General features: G+C 33.8%; 2 pseudogenes across 1 annotated transcript; one reads left to right on the top strand and one right to left on the bottom strand.

Annotated features, from left to right (window-relative positions):
• Window positions 1–10,974: 10,974 nt before the first annotated feature.
• Window positions 10,975–12,705, bottom strand: LOC149575554 (jasmonate-induced oxygenase 4-like; annotated as a pseudogene).
• A 1,602-nt stretch (window positions 12,706–14,307) lies between these two features.
• LOC149575555 (leucoanthocyanidin dioxygenase-like) lies at window positions 14,308–15,604 on the top strand (annotated as a pseudogene). Its single transcript, XR_016359691.1, has 3 exons — window positions 14,308–14,646; window positions 14,777–15,109; window positions 15,281–15,604. The product of XR_016359691.1 is annotated as a leucoanthocyanidin dioxygenase-like (transcript).
• Window positions 15,605–16,285: the final 681 nt, after the last annotated feature.

Consider the following 16,285-nt stretch of genomic DNA (forward strand, 5'->3'; position numbering starts at 1 on the left):
GTAGTCATAGGATTGTATTAATTTTTTATGTCATGTTTTATTTAAGGGATTTGAATTATGTTCATTATCATTTTTGTTCTATAAAAAGATTAGGTATAAAAACTATTAAGTCTGTGTATGTGTATATAATTAAAGTGTAAAAATTAGATAAGAATAAGAAGATGAGAAAGTAAATCATAAATTTTATTACTCTAAAAGTATAGAACATATGAGAACACTTTGTAAATTATTGAGATGGTGGTCAAGAATCTAGATATTGCAGGATGGGAATCAATATGTGGGTTTTGTCTTGTTTGAGGATTATATGGAATGACATGTGAATGATCACATCTTGTTTCCTTATATTGAAGAGGGATTTTCCTTATTTGGTGAAAGTAGCTATAATTCCATTTCAACTAGATGGCTCATCTTCATCATACATCTAATTATGTGCTTTAAAAGTAAAAGACAATTTCTGCCTAGAATCGATATTAGGAAATTATACAATTAAGAATGAGTCATAAGTATCATAGACATTTGTAAGATAATTATATGTGCAACTATTTTTCCTATTTTTATAGATGATTTTTTTTTCTTCATTACAGATAATGAAGTGACAAAATTGTTTGGAAAATTTATTATACTTTCAAGAAATTTTGAAGGATTTTAAGTACATTGTTGTAGGTAATAATTCATAAGGAACATGGTTTGAATCATCTTTGTCTACATTTCTTAATTGATATTCTATATATAGAATGTGAGCTTCAATTTAAGAATAGAAGAAAAGATGATCAAGTGGTGTATGTCCTCTACATCCTCAACAAGATAGAGGATAATGAATGTGTTATATTACCTTTTTTATGATTAATATGTTAAAAATGTAAATTATTTTACTAATTGGCATGTCTATAGGGAAAACTCATCAAGTACATTTTTTTTTTATATTAGATTGGACTAAACTAAATTTAAAGAAAGAAGAAATATTTAACATGTGACTAATTAAAATAAAGCTTGACATAAGCAATAATATTTGATATCACATTATACAATGTCATCTTAAAAAAAAATGGCGAACTGCAGTGCACAAGCGAAAAAAAGTAGAGCAATTTTTTGGGAAAAAAAGTCAAAACCCCAGACCATGGCAGGGAAAAGGCAGAAACCCATGGATGAATCTGAAAAATTGCATTAAATCTAGACCCTCAAACAAGAAGTGGAGGAACAATTACTTTAAAGTGTAAACGAAGAACAACTTCTCAATTCTAGAAAAGCTAGAGGATCCCAAGGAACAAACTTGGCACATTTGGCATTTGGCTGCCGATCAACCTAAAGAATCTAATAGATGGTCCCTATCTTTGGATATTGCTGAAGCTACTTCCTCTCTCATTAATCTAGGCTCTTTAGGTTATTTGTGATCTCAGCCTTTCTTCACAATTGAGAAGTTGGAAAATCAATTCAAAGTTTTTAACCTAACTAAGTATGCTCGGCCGTTCAATTGCAAAACCCTTCCACCTATAGTTGGACTAGATTTGGTAGTGACTCCTGCTATGCCACCCTCTATTAGGGTTAAGCCTAATGCATTTCATGCTAAAACATATAGGTGCTCATATGTTTCCCCCCACTGTAGGTCTATGGCCAAGAGCTCTATAATTTCATAAAATCCTATTGGTGCTCGAGATCCTTAGGAGTCCCCCAAAACTGTGGATAAACCCATCCACATTTCCAATATAGAAATTGAAGATCTATGAAATGAATGTCAAAAAGTTGGAGTTTTTGCAATATGGAATGGCCCAAAGAAAGATCTTGATCTTCTTGCTTACTGGTTAGAAGATAACTATGAAGAATAGGTAAGTATTTCTCACTTTTAGAAAAGAAATTTTTATTTGAGATGTTTCGATGAATCCATAAAAGAAGAGCTTATTTCTATTTCTAAATGTTTTTTCAATAGGTATGTGGTTAATTTTGTAGAGTGGAGTCCAAATTTTAGATTAGAGGGGATAGATATCATGTGTCCTGGGTGGTACAACATTCAGTCTTTACCACTAGAGCTGATCCAAATCAAGATCCTTAGATCAATAAGGTCAGCAGTGGGAGACTTGATAGGCATTGATTCCTCATTTTAGTACTATAATAATGTGAAACTACTCATCAGAACCAAGCTTAATCAACCAATTCAAACACATAGGAAGATTATAACTAACAAAGCATCCTATGACATTAATCTTCAAACATATGAAGGGGAAATATCAAAAATCATTAAGTTTGATGAGATTAGGAAAATCAAATTTAGAACCTTGCCACTTACTTCAAACTTTCCCATCAAGTTCCCATGGATCAAATTTTAGAAAAAGAAATTGAGGATTAGCTTTGTAGATCAAAAGACACTTTCTTAGCATAAGCAGGAAGAGTCCAGAGACCTCCCGAGCTGCAGGAGGAAAAAAATATCACGGAGAATAATAAGATTAATATAGAATCCAAAAAAAGACTCAAATAATAATAGTGGTGGAATTTGAGAAGAATCCAAACACATCTCAAAAGAATAAATCAAAAACAAAATAGAGGTTGAAGAGAAGGAATGTAGACAAAAAGAGTCATATAGAGCAAAATAGTGTGTCAAAAGAAAATAAAGATGCAAAAGACTGTGAGATAAAATTGCAAAGTACTCAAGAGAAATCTAAATATAAGGAGAGGGGAGAGAATCTATTTAATTACAAGCAACAAGATTTACAGACTCCACTTAGCAAGGTACAAATGGACAATGACCAAAATGGCACAGGGAAGGAAGCTCCAGATCTTAAGGAAATATCTAATCAGCAATCCAATGAAGAAGGGACTAGTCAAAAGATCATAGAAGATATTGAGAAATACTTATTATTTGAATTAAAGCCAAGTAATGGAGGAAATCATAAAGATTTGGAGGAGGAATTCAAAAGGGAGTAGAATCAAGTACATGTTTTAGAGGAGAGAAACATAACTCCAATAAAAAAGGAATGGAATAAATCTAAGTTTTGGCAAACTCCAACAGAATGTGATGGGTCACCTTTTACTCCAGATGACCATCGGAATGATGAAGAACATAGTACAGAGACAATAGAAAGGTCCCTGGAAAATAATTTCTAGAATTTTCTTAATAAGGATAGTGTTGTGGACCCAGAAGTGGCACTTCAAATATCAAAAGATGAGTTTCTTGAGCAACTTACTAAGGAACTTGTTCAAGTATTTTGTCCTGAGAACACTGGTATTGGTACAGAAGCTAAGAAGGAGGAATTGATGTAGAGAATTCTTAAACTTGGTGGTAGCAATTACACATATGATGACCTAATGTGTGATTTACAGAAGATTGAAGAAGAGGATAGCAAGCAGGGTCATATTTATTCATAGCAAGAAGGAAAAGGGTTTGCTCAGATTGACAAAGAAAAATTATATTCAGAAGATAATGATCAGCATGGCATAATAAATCAGATTATTAAAGAACTTGAATTTGATGAAACAGAAGGAAAGGAATGTGAGAAAATCTTAAGTGCTCAGAATAATATGGAGCATCTAGGGATATAGATGAACTAGGAAGGACTAAGCTCACCCAAATATTGGAGAGTAAAAGGTAAAAGAGGTAGAAGGTCTTTGAAAGAACTCAGGGAAGTAGATGGACTCAACAGGGAATAGCAGAAGATAGATCATCTACTTAATAATGGGAAGGGGAAGAGCCATCCCAAGGAACCATGAGGATTACTACTTGGAATGCTAGGGGCTTAAGATTCAGATATAATTTTAGTACAGGAAGCAAAGTTAAGCAAGGCAGAAGGAATGAACCTAAAAAAGATGGTTGGTTTCTGGAGCTCCACATTTCAAGAATCAATAGGTGCATCTAGGGGTCTAGGTATCCTTTGGAACCTTAGGAAAGTTTCTATAGATCTCCTTGACAGTAGTAATAAGTGGATCAACATTAGGGTTCAGAGACTGAAATCCAATCTTCAAATCTTGTTAATTAATGTATATGGACCAATTAGTAATTTAGGAAAGAAAATGGTTTGGGATGAAATCAATTTTTTTATGAATAATCATAAGGATGATCCTTTTCTAGTAGGTGGTGATTTTAATATTGTCTTGAATTTAGCTGAAAAAGTAGGTGGCATTCACCATCTCTCGCAATCCTCTTTGGACTTCAAAGAATGGTGTGATAGACATAACTTGATTGATAATCCAATTAATAATGGGGTATACACTTGGAATAATAGGAGGACAGATTTTGCATATATAGTGGAAAAATTAGATAGGTTTCTCTTTAAAGGCAATTTGGATGGGAATAATTGTAACATTCATTCTACCTTTTTGCCAATTGCTAGGTCAGATCACTTTCTAGTTAGACTGGAATTTGCAAAGCCATCGAAACCAACCAGAAACCCATTTAAATGTGAAAAAATGTGGTTTTTAGATCCTAATTTTATGAAAAAAAATAAAAGAATGGTGGAATCAAGATAGTTTCAAAGGTTCCAAGATTTTTTTTTTGTTTCAAAAATGAAGATGATGAAAGAATAGATCCTTAAATGGAATAAAGAACATTTTAATAATATTTTTAAAGAAAAATTAGATATAGAAGACAAACTAAAGATTTTAAATTTGGAAGTAATTAAGAAATGCATGAATAATGAACAATATTTTTTAGAAAAAGATTTACTCACCAAATAGGAGGTCATATTATCCAAAGAGGAAATATTTTGGAGACAAAAATCCAAGGAGAATTCTTTAGACAAAGGTGACTGGAACACAAAATTCTTTCACAATTCCACCTTATACAACAAATCGAAGAACAAAATTACTGGTATTAGAAATTAGATGGGATTCCTTATTGAGAATCCAAGTAGAAATAAAACACCTTGGTGACACACTATCAGGGGATTCTAAACAACCTTGAAGGGTCTAACATGGAGGTGCAAGCTAATTTACTCAAAGTTATTCCAAAATTAGTCACTCATGAGGATAACAAATTCCTAAATAGAGCCATTACTTTGGAAGAAGTTGCAGAGGTGGTTTCAATATGAATCCTGATAAATCTCCAAGCCTAGATGGTTTTATGGCTTTCTTCTATCAAAAAGGCTAGGATATTATCAAAGAAGACCTATCGAAAGCCATTGAAGCCTCAAGGAATGGTGGAGCACTATTATCAAAAATTAATTATTCTTTTCTAACTTTGATCCCCAAAAAACCTAATCTAGAAACCACTTGGGATTATAGACCTATTGCTCTTTGCAACACAATTTATAAGATCTTTTCCAAGATCTTAGCAAATAGACTCAAGAAGCTGCTCCCAAAAATTATCTCCGAGGAACAAACAGGTTTTTTTCTAGGTAGATCTATTCTCGATTGCATCCTCACTATTCAAGAAACTATTCATTCTACCTCTAAACACAAAGAGCCTAGTATGTTCATGAAACTTGATATTCAAAAAGCCTACGACATAGTTGATTGGAGATTCCTCTATAAGGTATTGGAAATGTTTGGTTTCTCGCATCACTGGATAAATCTCATTTTCAAATTTATCTCCACCCCCAAAATTTTAGCCCTAATTAATGGGACACCTAAAGGCTTTTTTGAAATTTCTATGGGTATCAGGCAAGGTGATCCTCTATCCCCTTCCCTCTTCATCGTTATGGCAGAAGCCTTTGGGAGAGTGGTGATAGGTGCTTACAATATTCAGAAAATCACTGGTATTACAATGGGTACCAATTTGCCCAATATCACTCATCAAAAATATGTTGATGATACTATCCTATTGGAAAAAAGCATAGTCAAAGAAGCCTTGAATTTAAAATCTATTATCAATGCCTATATGATAGCATCTGATTAGAAAGTAAACAAGGACAAATCTGAGATCTATTTCTTAAACACTAATAAAGAAGTAGAAGATCAAATCTACAAGGTGATGGGTTTCAAGAAAGGTTAGTTTCCCTATAAATATTTGGGCATTGCTTTGGAAAAGGGCTCTAAATCCAACAAGATCTGGTAGAACACCATTGAAAAAGTTGATGCTAGGATTAGGAGCTAGAAATATAAATGGCTCTCTAAGGCTAGAAAAAGCATAAAAATTAAATCCAATTTATTAGCTATTCCTACTTTTCCACTCTCCTGTCTTCCTATTTCTAAGAGTTCATTGGGAAAATTAGAATCGAAGCTTAGGAATTTCCTTTGGAAGGATTGTAAAGAAGATAAAAAACTAGCTCTTATTAAATAGGATAATATATGCAAACCCAAGGAGCTGGGTGGTCTTGGGATTAAGAATCTTCAATGGCAAAATGAAGCCTTAGGTGCCAAACTTGTCTGGCCTTTGTCTAAAGAAAGAGACCATAAATGGGCTAAGATATTATACAATAAATATCTCAATGTGGATGACCCTTTGTCAATCTTTAGAATGAGGAACCTACCTAGGGGATTTGAAAGCTAGAATTTCATGACAAAGTGTCATCACATTATAAGCAAATTTCTAACATGGGATGGAGGATTGGGTGACGAGGCCTTATTTTGGGAGGATTCTTGGGATGGTTTCCCCTCGATAGTATCTAGACCCTTTCCTACAGACCTCAAAAACAAATTAGTTTCTATTTGGGGTGACAAAGTAAGAGACTATAAGATCAAAATCTTCTGAACAGGATTAGCCAAATGGGTGTGGAAATCTTTAGATGGGGTTGGGGTAGACTCCAAGCTAAGAGAGGCCTATGAAAGATTTTGATGGACAAGAGGTTTAAGAAAATTGAGAGAAAAGATGAACTTAGTTGGAAAGCTTCAAAGGATGGTGAATATAGTGTCAAAAATGGGTACAATACCCTGATACATTCAAAGAGATGGGACCATATAGAAATTCCTCTCAATCTATGCTAGGATGGCGCATGTCTGCCTATGGTGGGTTTCTTTCTATGGTTGGCTTCTCAAAATAACATCTTGACAGAAGATAGATTGCACAAATTTGGCTTTCAAGGCCCTTCCAAGTGTGTTTTATGTAAACATAATATCGAGGATGTGGACCACTTACTCTATAGATGTCCATTTTCCCAATCCTATTGGGAATGGCTAAAATTAAGGTTAGGTTGGTCCTCCCCTTTGTCAAAATCCTTTTTTGACCTCCTAAAAGGTTGGCCTACCAATATGATAAAGGGTATCTATAACAAGCTTTGTAACATATGCCCGACTATTGTATCCTGGGAAATCTGGAAGGAGAGAAATAGATGCATTTTTTGAGACATCAAAATGAAACTAGAAGGTTTATTACTAAAAATAGAAGCTAGCATTGTGGAAGTAACCAACTCACATCTCAAAAAGGTTAGGATAGAGGAAGGCTCCTTTTCCTCTTGGGATGGACTCATGAAGAAAAATTGGAGTAATCTGATCAACCCGCCTCTAGTATATACCAAGAACAGCAAGAAGGCATGGTCCCCTCCCCCACATGGATGGTATAAACTCAATTTTGACAGAGCAGTCAGAGGCAATCCAAGAACGGTGGGTATTGGTTGTATCATAAATAATGATTTAGACAATTGGATTGCTAAAAAAGCCTTGTTGATTCGGCCTACAACTAATAATTTGGCAAAAATAGAAGTTTTGGAAATAGGTCTCCTTCTATGCCTTGAGTTAGGATTGACAAAAGTCATTATAGAAAGTGATTCTCAGATCATCCTCAATGCAATTAGGAAACAAGCCACCCCAAATTGGGTACTAAACTCAAAACTTAGTGATGTTCTTACGCTTGACAACCAACTTGCTGATTCCAGGATATGCCATATATTCCTAGAAGGAAATTAGAAGGGAGACGCATTAGCAAATAAAGGAGTGGATGGTGTAAATCTTCAGATTATTAAAGGATTTTAGTATATACTTTCTTTGAGTTTTTCATGGCCCTAGGATTTATGAGAAACCGTCTCCTTATTTGTTACTTTATTCTATTAATTGGTCAGTTTGGCTTAGGACATTGTATTATGGATTTATATCTCTCTAGAAAAGAAGCATTATGTTATAAAATGTTCGAGTGCCTATAGATTTTTGCATAGTATTTTTTAATGGTCTGCCACCTAAGAAAATCATTGTGAAAGGTGGGAACCTTTTACTTTGAATGTCTAAGTGGTCTAATCATTATTTAAGGATTTAGCTTAACCAGCTTACCTATATGTGTTTAACCCATGCTTCAGCCTGCTGGCATCATCATAGCATGAGGTCATGCTAGTAGGCTTCTAGATCTTATAGCTTTGATTTTTTATTCTACCATGTCACTATCAAGACTTGCAGTTATCTCTATCCTCTTTTGAAATGGATTCCAATGTTTATGTCTTCCACACATCGGAGGCCCACACCATGGCATTTTGTGGTAACGTTAAGCCAAAGTGGTGGAGTAGAATTCTGAACCCTGTGGATGACATGGCCAAGATAGCCATGAGCAAAGCCATTAGAGAAGATGTCTTTGACTATAGCTACACTTGGAGGAAAAATAGTGATATAATCGATTCTTTTATTAGATATATGACGAGAGCAAGGGTGGAACTGGGAGCAATCATCCAACTTTGTTGCAACATATTCAATCCAATATGGAGGAAGGGGCTTGAAAAGGAAGTTAGAAGCATTGATGACAAGGTTCAGATCCTATTGCCAGAGAAATACATGGAGCTTCCACCAGGGTCTCTAGATCTAGAGGTCGCTTTTCAATGTCCCTCTCTAATTGTCTATGAGAATTATGCATAGATATAGGGAGCCTAAGATGGAGGCTAGTATCTATTTCCTACTCGGATGGATGGGAATTGTGGAAGACGAGAGAAAATCTTGGCTAATAAATTATCTCAATTCCTTCAATGCTTACATTGAACCCCACTTTGAGAATTTGGATGCCCTAACTTTTTGTATGTTGAACACAGAGAAGATAAGCAGGGCAAAGTTTGTTTTTGAATTCTCCCAAATTTTCAAGTGGAAAATCCCAATGAAGTATCTAAGGTCATAATGGCTTATAGAAAATAAGGGTATTAGTGTAGTAGGTCATATAGCTTTTTGTGGACGGAAATGGGTAGGTTGTATGTATTAGTTCTGCTTTCTAGTTTAGTAATTATAGTATCTTCTGTAGTTTTCTTGACTAATTTTGTATATTTGGTTATGTATAGATACAAACCATGCTATGTTATATAAAATACTTTTATAACAATGATAAGGAGAATTTTGCTAATCCTGCAAATGTATTTGGCACTAGCGTATTATAATGAATACATATCGATTATACTTTTTCGTGTAGATGCCTCTTCAATTTTATGGTTTATATCTCTCAAATTTTAGTAATGGTTTTTGAATTTCGTTTGAAGCTTTTGGTTTGTGTCTCGCCTTTTATGATGTGACATTTGGAATACTGGGTAAAGGATAAGAATTTTGGTAATCTGTCAGTCCCTATTACTTGGATAATGAAATTGGTGTATGATTAGTTTTATGATGCTCTAGTTTTAGTATGAAAATTGATAATATGAGATAGGTTGCAGTTGAGTCATTAATGTGGCTCAACGAAGCACCCTATTTTGTTTAAGTAGATGTAGGTGGCAAGATCAGATTAGCTTTTATATGATCAGGGTTTCTCTCTTATTGGATTTTTGAGTAGTAATGCCTAGTTAATGAATGCCAAGACTTAAGATAACTCTGGCCTCTCTAAGATAACTCTGGCCTCTCTCACTTTTTGAGTATCATTAGATAGATTTTATATGGCAACATGATTTTTTGTAGTAATAATCAAATTCTTTCATTAAGCACTAACAGTAATGGGTTTGATTTTAATTGGATATAGTGTCTGGTTTGTAGGGGCGTCTTTCCACAATTAGGTAAGTAATTGGAGTATGCAATGGTTTGGTTGAGCATCTATCATCATGTCTGGCCTCCCCCTCGGTTTGGGAGGTTTATCTTTTTTAAATTTTATGATGCTAGCCTACTATGATAATAAAGTTATGATTTGAATTAGGATATTTGGCATGGTTATTAATTTCCTTATGAGAATAATTGGGTAAAGCTTTATTTTTCTATTTGGTCAGGCCTATTTTATCATTATTTATGGAAGTTAGGTTAACTTTGATTGTGGATTTTCCATCTATCTTCTCATAAAGGATTTTCCCTATTTGTTATTAGAGATGAAGAGATTTGGCTCTATATCATGATTTTTAACCGGTTGTTTGGAAGTGATCAGATAGGGATAAATATAATCGGATTCATATATGTAAGAGAAGACTTGTAACCTTGTTAGAAGTGCCAGGGAATGCTAAGGAGTGTAATTTCTCTATTATGCTCATTAAATTCTAAGTATGTAATTTAACTGGGGTATGCCTCTTTTATTTTGTAACAATAAAGACTATGGTCACGAGCGAGATTGGAAGTTTTCTTTACCAATACCCTTGAACGCTATTGTAATTGTTTATTTAATTTTAATAAATATTATTATAGCCTATGACTTTAAATAATTAGAAAACCTTGAATGAAAATATTATATTTACTTAATTATTTGATATAAGAACATAAACTTTAGACTGGAATATTTTAAATTAAGAACTAAAAATAAAATTATTAAATCTAACAAAATTAAAATAAATAGATTATATATAAATAAATAAATAAATTATACTATACTATAATCTTTTTAAAATTCTATTACACATATGCATATTTATATAACTTATCCTTCAAGGAATAATATCTACACTAATACCAACTCAGAACAAATGACCTTTCCATATTTATTTAATTAATGGCATCTACTTACCTCATATGAGGATGCCAACTTGAACAAGGAACTCAGTCTTGTTCTTTAGAAAAGTTCCACTTTATAAATTCGCATCCACTGTCTCTATATCCACTGTCTCTATAAATTGAGATGCACATTATTTAGCAATTGACACCACTTTGAACCATGGAAGGGAAATAATATTTCAAATATTTAAATAGCTTGCCGATAAGAATGGCTGACAATGAGCTTGAAAACCAAACCAACCAAACCAGACATCACCATCTAAGAAAATAGATTTTTTTTGAAATAATAGTGGAGCACAAATGCAGCAGTGAAGATTGTTGCAGTTGATGAACATGCCCCTTTCCATCAAGTCCTTTGATGAAAAACCTTTGCAGATACTCTTTCCATGATGAACCCTGATATAAAGCAGGATGACCTTTGTCAATCAATGCTGGAAAAGGCGAAAGAATAACTTCATCATGTGGATTACAAAACATGGCCCATGAAATCCTTGCTTTTTCTTTGTTCACTACACTCCTGTGCTCCACGCTCTTGTATCTTCCATTGCTCACTATCTGCAACAAAACAAACACACTAAATGAAAAATTACGAAAAACTAGCAGTTTTTGTTCTTAAATGGTAGAATTTAATAATTTGATTGATTTAATATTGAAGGTTATTAGATTTCTACCATCTATTCATATCGTATGTTAATTTGATAAATTTAATTGTGTAAATAATTTTTATTATCAAGTTTTTTCAAATCACACTTTATCTGAAATTTAAAATGTTGATTAATTTTTTTTACATAATAGATATCATAAACATTATTATTGATTATTCTTCTGAATTGTAGAAAACTGATATTCCTAAATTATTTTCTTTGAAAACAAAATATAAGAACTAATTCTCAACTTCAATATAAAAGAAATAAAAACTCAAATGCCAATCTGGGTACCTCAAGTGCATCAGCAATGTTAACAATGAGGGCGCCAGGGACACTTTGAACATCAACCCAATTCCCATCCTTTCTAATTTAAAGGCCCGAGGTTTCATCATGGAGAAGAAATGTAAGAACATTGGGATCAGAGTAAGGAGAAAGTACAAGTACTAAATCTGGCTGAGGACATGGTGGATAATAGTTAATCCTAAACTGAATCTCTTTCTCATCTCCACCCACTGCCTTGTTCAATGCATTTTCATTTTCCAATCAAAACTTCCCACAATCTGTATACCTCTCCACCATATTCATCCATAACCTCCCTGCAAATAACAAGAACTACATACCCATTAGAAATATTTCTTAACACATAAGATATAACATCCACAAAAAAACCATTATGATTTAAGAGAAGAAAACAGCGTACATGAAATCAGAAGGCTGATTGGGCCATTTGGACATATTTCTTCTATCAGGAGGCGAAGCAACGTTGTAATAATAATCCCCCCAGTCCAGTTTGGCATCTGAGGAGTATCCTACTTTGCTTCCATATCCAATATGGCTCCCAGCTTCTTTGTTTCTATATGTTTACTTTTCTTCAATGGGGAGATTGAAAAAAGCTTTGCCCAAGGTTTGTACTTGAGAGATGAGAGAGTGTCGGATTCCATGATTGATGATCTGAAAGAATCCCCAGTCTTTTGCAGCTGTTGAGATTGCTGCAATGGTTTCTTGCTGTAGATGTGGGATGCTCAAGCCATGCCAATCAATGATTGGAATATGGGTATTTTGGGCTTTGGCAGGGTCAAGATGAGATCTCACATATTGGAGGGGAACTGTTTCAATCCCACTCTCTGATGATGTTTGAACTCTTGGTAAACTACCCACTCATGCTCCTAAAATGAGATAACACAAGTGTTTTGGGCTGCTCATGAACTGTCTTCTCGGGGTCTTGTATTATTTCGTTGTGACCTACCATTAAAATTTAGGGCTTTCAAATTTTGGGTTGGGTTATTTTTGCCACATTCAACTACATTTCAACCTTATGTTTTTGAGCAAATGTCATTATCAATTTTAGAGAAAACATGAAGCTACAGATAAGTACTAGACAATCTAGTATTTTTGTTTAGGGGAAAGAAACCTAAAACATTTTTTTTGGTGCTATTTTCTCTGGTTTCTTCGTCTTTCTATCATTTCTTTGGGTCTGGGGGGTTTTATATTATTGCTCGATCAAATAACAATATTTTTTAATTTTTCCATTTTTGGGTGGTGGAAATCTGAAAATGTCTCTTGTTGAAATTGAGTTTCATTGCTTTCTGGGCGGGCTTGTCTGGGCCACTAATGACCAAAACCTTCATGACGGCTTCAGTCCATTTGAAAAAGTTCTTAAAGAGTCTAAGACTGTAAGCCACCATAAAACTGGCTTCATGACCTTCAGCTATGAGCAGGGCATGATAAATGTTATTGAAGTTCTAATGACTTAAACATCATACATTAAGGTTTGATTTTTAAGCTAAAAGTGTTAAATAGATAAAACTGACTTATTTTTCCAAGTTTAATTTCTTCCCTAGTGTGATGTTTAGAGTGGCCATTGAAGTCTTACAAAACAAAGAGTTAGACAAGCTTGAACATTATGTCAACCAGAACTGGTGGTCGTAGAGCTTCTAAAGACGACTTGAGGAGATGAGAAAAGAGGTTTTGTTGGGGGTTGGGGATTGCTTTGCTATTAAGTGGCTTCTAAGTTTTTAATAATTGTATTTGTGTTTCTAATGGTAGGTCTTTAAAATCTGCTTGATAGGTTCTAATATTCTCCATGTAAATTCTTTTTCATATTTTTAATCCTGATCTTGTGACATATTACTTGTTCTCCAGAAAAGAACAAGTTTTTGCAAAATTAAGATAAATAACTCTTTGAATATTTAGTTTAGATCTAAATTTAATGAATAATTCCAAGAAAATTATGGAAATTAACTTAGTGCATATATCCTAAAATATCTCCCAAATATAAAATAAGGTGAAATGATAGGTACAAGTTTGGACACAAAATCTAATGGATCTTGATCCACCTTCAGTACTTGGTTTGTTTTTCAGTGTTTGTTATTTAAGCACTCTTTAGAAAATGATGGGAGACATCATTATTATTCAATACTTTGAGTCTAAATTTATTTGATGTATCTCACAATTACAACTACTTTAGCTATTGAATACAAAACCATTCCACCAAATTCAACTCCAGCTTCATTGCTTATTTTTATTTAGAGTCTTACACAACTAACAAGATATCTAGAGGGTTTACATTAAGAATAATTCAACTACACTAATAAACTAAGAACTCATTAACGACCCACTTGAAATTTAAACATCAACATTTAATGATGAATAAGAAATTATAATAAGTTCATATATTAAAGATATAAACATTATATACACTATTTGAATAAAGAAAGACATACACTATTCCAATGAAGAAATAGAATGGCACTCCCCCAAAAGTCAAATGTTCTAAGCCTATGTCTACACGCCTCAATGTGGAAGAAATCCTTCACTAATGGAGAGGCAAGATCATACCAAGAGTTCAGACGCTAGCAGAGAGTCGAATCCAAAGTGTTCCTCTCCACTATGTCAGATCTGATCTTGAGCCCTCCAAGCCATGCAACACACACATTCCTGTCATTGACTTGCAGGGAGCCCAACATCATCTTCAACAAGACACCGTTGCAGCAATCTCAACAGCTGCACAAAACTGGGGTTTCTTTCAGATCATCAATCATGGAATCCCACACTCTCTCATCTCTCGAATGCAACAAGTGGGCAAAACTTTTTTCAATCTTGCCATTGAAGAAAAAGAAGCATTCAAAACAGAACAATCTGGAAAACCTGGGTATGGAAGTAAAATAGGGTATTCCCCGGATGCCAAATTGGACTGGGGAGATTTTTATTGGAACATTGCTTGGCCGGCTGAAAGAAGGGATATGTCCAAATGGCTCCAAAAGCCTTCTGATTTCACGTACACGGTTTTCTTTTCTTCAAATCATCATTTTCTTTTGTGGGTGTTAGCTTCTGTGTAAGAAATTCTTATGGTATATAGTTCTTAAAAATAAGAAGCATAAAATTTGATAGTTTTGATATATTTGCAGGGAGGTTATGGATGAATACTCAAGAGAGATATACAAATTTGGGAAGTTTTGCTGCAGGTGTTGAGCAGAGGGTTGGGATTAGAAGACGAAAATCTAATAAACAAAGCAATGGGTGGAGAGGGATTAAAAGAAATGCATATTAGGATTAACTATTATCCATCATGTCCTCAGCCAGGAATTGTACTTGGACTTTCTCCTCACTCAGATCCCAATGTACTTACATTTCTTCTCCATGATGAAACCCCTGGCCTGCAAATTAGAAAGGATGGGAATTGGGTTGATGTTCAAAGTGCCCCTGGCGCCCTCATTGTTAACATTGCTGATGCATTGGAGGTACCAAAATTTGCATTTGAGTTTTCCATTCTTTTATTCTAATGATGCTGAGAATATATTCCAAGAGTTTGTTTTAAAAACAAGTATTGAATGGAAGAAGTTAGTTATCAGATTCCCCCATTAAGAACAAAAACTAGTAGTTTTTCATTTGGAGTGTTTGTTTTGTTGCAGATAGTAGGCAATGGGAGATACAAGAGCGTGGAGCACAGGAGTGTAGTGAACAAGGAAAAAGCAAGGATTTCTTGCGCCATGTTTTGTCATCCACATGATGAAGCTGTTATTTCTCCTCTTCCAGCATTGATTGATAAAGAGATCCTGCTTTGTATCAGGGTTCCTCATGGAAAGAGTACCTGCAAAAGTTCTTCATCAAAGGTCTTGATGGAAAGGGGCATGTTCATCAACTGCGACAGTCTTGATTGCTCTAAGAGAAAGGTTTTTCTTAAAAAATTATGTCTCGTTTTTATTATTCATTCCTTGTTTGGTTTGCGAACTCATCCGGTCAACCGTTCTTATCAGAAAGTTTATATTCAAAGCATTTAAAATTATTTGAATATAATTTCCTTCTATGAGTTGAAAGATTTAGATTTGTTTAAAGAAAGTGGGCATCAATTTATAAAGGAAGTGGATGCCAATCTCTGCTTATTTTCAACCCTCTTATATGTTTTCAAATGATGGAAGGCATAGTATTCATTATAAATATATTTAGGGATATTGTGTGAGCTTTAAATAATTATAGGATTGGATTTTTTTTATGTCATAATTTTTCTTTAAGATTTTCAATTCTGTTCATTATCATTTTTGTTATAGATTTTCTTTCAACTTATTAAAGGATTTAAAGAAGCATATGTAAAATCAAATAAACTTTCTATAAAAGATTTAATGTAAAAATTAATAAATATGTGCATGCTTATGCTTGAAATGCAAAATTTATATCATTTTGTATAGAAAGATAAAAGAATAAGAAAATCAGAAAAAAAAAACATAAATTTGATAATTCCAAAAGCATAACCATATGAAAACACTGTACTTTATTTTATTGAAGTGGTGGTTAAGAATCTCTAGTGTGAGAAAGAATGTGCAAGAATTGTAGGAATGTACTCAATCTATAGGTTTTATCTTGGTTGCATATTTTAGAAAATGACATGTGAGTGATCACGTCTTGTATCTTGATAGTCA

The sequence above is a fragment of the Cupressus sempervirens genome, chromosome 2, assembly GCF_028749045.1.
Source record: "Cupressus sempervirens isolate cs-2001-9-10 chromosome 2, ASM2874904v1, whole genome shotgun sequence".
NCBI lineage: Eukaryota > Viridiplantae > Streptophyta > Pinopsida > Cupressales > Cupressaceae > Cupressus > Cupressus sempervirens.